Source organism: Lupinus angustifolius, chromosome LG14, assembly GCF_001865875.1.
Source record: "Lupinus angustifolius cultivar Tanjil chromosome LG14, LupAngTanjil_v1.0, whole genome shotgun sequence".
NCBI lineage: Eukaryota > Viridiplantae > Streptophyta > Magnoliopsida > Fabales > Fabaceae > Lupinus > Lupinus angustifolius.
The window spans coordinates 7816544-7822693 of NC_032022.1; positions in this window are offsets into that span (position 1 = coordinate 7816544).

Sequence of the window (6150 nt, forward strand, 5' to 3'; positions counted from 1 at the left end):
ATTTTCTTTCTCTTCTAGGCTACATTACTAACCGGATGGATTCCTTTGATACTCAGAATCAACAAATCCAGTTTGAACTTCATCGTCTCTCTTCTAAGTTGAGTAGCACGGACGTTGATGAAGACAACTCTAAGGCTAAGTCTTAGATTGTATCTAGGATTTCTGTTTGTTTTGATGCATATCTCTGAACAATTTACTGATTTTATGGATGTAATCATTTCATATCTCGGATAAAATTTGTTTTATGTTGTTTTGTTGAACATCTATGTTTTATGATATGCATTGTGATTTTTATTTTATATCTTATGAATATGTGTGCTATATATATATATATATATATATATATATATATATATATATATATATATATATATATATATATATATATATATATATATATATATATATATATATATATATATATATATATATATATATATATTGTGATAGACTCTTCATTTTTCTACTTTTTGATGAAGTCAAAAGGGCGAGAAAAGTTGGGAGAAGTGTATTTTCTGCTTAAAACATTTTAGGCACATAACTCGAAATGAAAGGGGGAGCATAAAAAATAAGGGGAGCATACTCAAGTCATCTTAACATATCTCAAAGTATATGCTGCTCTTAGAAAACTACATTGTTAAAGAGGATATTGGTTTGTCATCATCAAAAAGGGGTAGACTGTGAAGAAGATCTTTGCTCCTAACCTTGGCACGGTTTTTGATGAAGACACCAACATCACAAAAAAGAAGAAAATGAAGAATACTTATAAAGACAAAGAAGACAAAGCTTCAAGCCAAATTAGTCTAAGTCTAAATAGGTACTTCTATCCTACACTCTTGAATATACAATAGTAGTAATGCTCAAACTATTTAAAAAAAAATTGAAACACTTCAATATACTCAAACCAATTTTTAAAAATAGCGTGTAACGGATTACTACATCTAAGTTATAGGTTACGTGTGTGAGAAAAGAGTTATCCAACTTAAAACTGACTAGAGTAATCCATTACTATCTTTGAATAGCAAATTACTAGTTTTAATGAAGTTGAGTAACCGATTACCCACTTGCTGTAATCGATTACTATAAATTGAATTTAAATGCTTAGTGGACAGAATGTTTGAGTAATCGATTACACACTGGTTGTAATCGATTACTAAGAGTTGTTGTATCATATTTTAGATTTTAAAATGAAAGGTTTTTATCCTAAATGAAATTTCTTCACTCCAATCTACTCCTACCTTTTCGTAGAGGCACTATGGGTGATTGGAAATAGGGATGGCAAAAAAACCCGTACTCGCAGGTAAAACTCGTATGGGCACGGGTACGGGTCACAAACGGGTACCCGCGAGGCATTGTAAACGGGTTTTTAAAAATACCCGTAGTACATACGGGTGGGTACGGGTATTATGGTACCCGTTATTTATATGATTAATTATTATATTTAATTAAAATAAAAAGTACATTATTCTAACATTCCTGACACTATGTATATTTTTCCTTTTACTTTGTTTACATATTTTATTGAGTTTGGTGGTGAAACACCCTACAAATATTATTACATGTGTAGAAACATACATGTTTTACAAAGAAAATATATATTTTTTGTTAAGGAAATGAGAAAAAAAAAATCACACAAATATAAAACACCAATAAATTTAGCATTTTTGTCAAATATTCAATCAAAAGGTACAAAAATAATTAAGTTTTATCTCATTTGAAACATAATAGAAATAAAAAATTAAAAATTCATTTATAATATAGGAAACCTGTGGGTACCCGTTGTAGCCGCGGGTACCCAGAAATACCCACACACGGGTACCCGTACTGGTACGGGCGGGTATGGGTAATGTTCTCCTATTTTGAAATGGGTAGCGGGTAGCTACTACCCGTGCCCGCCCGTGCCCGTTGCCATCCCTAATTGGAAAGTCTATTTAAAGGCATTGAATCTCACAACACAAACACACAACTCTCATACATATTTTAAAAGCTCTTACACACATTCTGATATTATTTTTCTGCACTTTTGGCAACTAGTTCTCAAACTTTCAAAGTTTACCAACTTATAGAGAGCATTATTACTAAGTATACAAAAAAGTTGATTGAATTGCACGTTATATTACTTTCAAACTTATAAAGGCAATCTGCAATTGTTGTACATTCTTCATTTCTATTGCAGAATACTTTCTTTCACAAGGGTGTGATAAGAAAGGGGATTAGAATCATTTGGAAAGGTGTTTATTCCAAGAGTGAATAACGATTAGGGAGTTTCTAAGGTATGTAGAGATTTCAGGGTGAGTTATTATAATTGCAACTTATAATCTTTAGTGAAGAAATCGCTTATGCTGTAAGAGTACTAGACATAGCCTTCGGTGGACAAGAAGGTGAACCAGTATAAAACTCCTTGTGTAATCTCTCCTCCCTTATCTCTTTGATTATTTATTTGTTTTATTTCGGCATATATTTTTCGCTGCACTTTAACTCTTGATTTTGCAGAAAAAAGGGGCCATAATTTTAAGTCAACTAATTCATCCCCTCTTAGTTGCAATCTCATTCTTAAAAATTGATTTAGTGATGTTTGATAATCAACTTTAACCTCCATCATTGACATGCATATTAGTATGAATTTGCTTCTTTGAAATGAATCAATAATTTTCAAGATAAATTGATTGAAAGTGGTAAACACATTATTTACCCATTAATTTATTTTATTTTGAAGTTAGCAATAAACTATAGAAATAACTTTTTCAACTATGAAAATTGTGAAAAATAGGTTGAGTAATCGAGTGGGAGATGTATGGATGAACGATTATCTAGTGACTTATATATAGCGAGAAGTATTCAACAACATTGCTAACAAATTAATCATTCAAAAATTTCAAAATGTAAAATACAAAGAGATTAAATATGAAATATGTAATTTAGTTGATTAAATATATTTAATTTTTTTATTTTTGACATTAATATTTTCATCTTTTTATAATTGATTATATATTATTTCAATTTTTAGCATATGTTACACACCCTGCCCTTAGGTCCTAGATTCGCCACTGCCATCAACTAAAATAATACCAACAAAAACACAAAAGCCTAACTGGTATAAAATTTCAGGAAAAAAAAACAAAAATGAAACAACATTTGGCGATTACTTAATACCATCCCAAAAAAATGAACATAAGTAACATATTCTAAAAGCACAGTCAATCTTTCGAAATGTGTTTGGTAATTTTGGTGGAAGACATTTGTGAAAATCTAATATATTTGGCATCTTCAAATAGGCAAAAGATCACAACCTCTTAAGTGGAGTGAAATATGCTAAATAATCAGGATGATAATCAATAGTTGTTGATGGTGATTGCTGTATTAAATAAAACATGTCAATGTCATATTAGTGGAATTTTGAAACAAATATGGTAGTAGAGAATGATAAAATAACAATAGATATTATGCTTACACATTCAAAGTCATCATCTTCTTTAAAAGCTCGAACCATAGACTTCCCTCTTTGTAAAGCACTAAGCTCGAACCATAGACTTATTTTAGATGTATAACAATGCTTTTTGTTTAACTATAATTGAATATGGTCATTATTAACAGTGCTTCACAAACGATGTTGTATTGATTATATACCACAGTCCAACACACAAAAAGCGTTATCATATAGTGTATCAATACAATAGCGCCTCGTCCGCAAAGCACTTTCATATAGTGGATCAATACAACAACGCATCGTCCACAAAGCGCTGTCATATAGTCTTAAATAAATAGCGAATTTTATAGGTCTTATTAACAACGCTTGTTGTTGCGCTATTGAAGTGCATATATTTAACAGCGCAATAACATAAAAGCGCTGTTGTATTATTCATAAATTTTCTCAAACAACACTTAATACAACTACGCATCACATGCATAGCGATGTTGTACTAATAATGTACCACATCGCTTTATATAAAAAACGTTATTTTAGTTATCCTTTACAACAGCGCATGCCAGAGCTTCCCCAAGAATTCACTGTTAATTTGTATAAATTAATACCGCATATACATTTATTAGCATAGCAGACATTCTCAACAGCACAGACATTTATACATTCTGAACAACACAGACACATTAATACAAGCCATAAGTTTGTTTTATTAAACATTAATACAATAAAAAAAATACAAATAATGAATATCCTGTCAATTATATTTTGACAGAGTATATAATTACAAATAAAAAATTACACAAATTACACAAATTACAAAGAAATAATGTTATACAAATTACAAACAATCAAAATTATACAAAGACAACTTACATCTATTTTTTACTTTTCTTTGATTGTTTTTGTCTTTTAGGGTCATCCTTGTCTGGAGGAGCATATTGATTTACCCAAACCCTTTATTGTGATCATCTCTTGTATATAAATCATCATCCGTAGTTGGTCCACCGCGACTGATATGTCCCAAAAAAATGATCATCTTCATCAATATCTTCATATTTTTGGTCATCAATATAATTGACGATTATTGTTAGTTAAAAGAACAATGAACCATTTTATATCAGCTGGGTCACTAACATAGAATACTTATTGAGTTTGTGATGCTAGAATAAATGGCTCATCTTTATATCCTGTCCTATTAATATCCACTTGCATGAACCCTAACTCATCAACTCGGAAGCCATTGTTGTTATCAACCCACATACAATAAAAAATCGGCATCCTAAACATTGTGTAATCCAATTCCCATATGCGTTCAATCACTCCAAATTATGACATGTTCGCATATATTTGATTTCTATCTTTTACACTTGACATGTGTAAAGTTCGAGCAACAAGAGTCACACCATTATTTTGTATTTTATTTTGATCATCTTGTTTTTTCATATAAAATGTGAACCCATTAATTAGGTAACCAGTATAGGATAAAACATGAAGGCTTAGACCATTGGCTAACCATTTTAATCTTTCAGAAACCGAATGTGCATTTATATTCAACTCCACGTCAATGTGATTTTTTAGCCACTTTATGAAACACCGGTTATGCTCTTTGGAAATCCAATTTTCATTCTTACTTGGGTAAAACTTCTGTAGCATCTCCCTGTGTGTTTCAACATATGGCTCAACCTCGTCGGCATTATGTAAAACATGTAAGTGCACTTGCTCCAATTCGGTTCTTGTTATAGTTAATATTTCATTCCCAGTAACACCTTCACCAAATGTTTTTTATTTGCATATCGAGGCTTTGGAATGCCCATGAAATCACCATCGGTAAGGTATCCGGTACAAAAATCGAGAGCTTCTTCAATAACATATCGCTCAACAATACAATCCTCTGGTCTTGATCGGTTTTACACATACCCTTTTAATGTCTTCATATAACGCTCAAAGAGGTACATTCATCTCATATAGGAAGGGTCACATAGTTGTGTCTCTCGAACAAGTTGAATGCTTAGATGAACCATTATGTCAAAAAACGAAGGTGGGAAATACATTTGAAGCTCACACAAAGTCAAAATAATTTGTCTTTGCAATGTAGGTAATTTCTCAAGGTCAATCACTTTGCTACAAATTGCCTTGAAGAATAAGCATAACCTAGTAATGGTTCCTCGAACATTTTTAGGTAGAATTGATCGTATTCCAATAGGCAAGAAATGCTCCATAAGTACATGACAATCATGAGGCTTAAGACCTTTTAACTTGCGGTCTTTCATTGATACAAGGTTCTAAATGTTGGAAGAGTACCCTTCTGGAACTTTAACACCATGAATAAATTTATAAAATTCCATTTTCTCCTTCCTCGACAAAGTATAAGCTACTGGAAGTAGAAATGTACGTTTTCCCTTCATTATCAAACCCAATTCCTTTCTTATTCCCATACTAACCAAGTCCAACATTGCATTAAAGCCATTGTTGGTCTTACTAGGGACATTGATTAAGGTACCAAGGAGACTTTCAAACACATTTTTTTCAATATGCATAACATCGAGGAAATGTCTTACATATAATGAACTCCAATATGGTAATTCAAAGAAGATTGACCTTTTCTTCCACCCACTTGTAACAATTTCTTTTGCAAAAGGTTTACCAAAGTTAGTATTCAAACCCTTTAGCTTTTGAAATAATTGGTCACCTGTCAACGGTAAAGGAGCACAACCTTCTTCATTGTT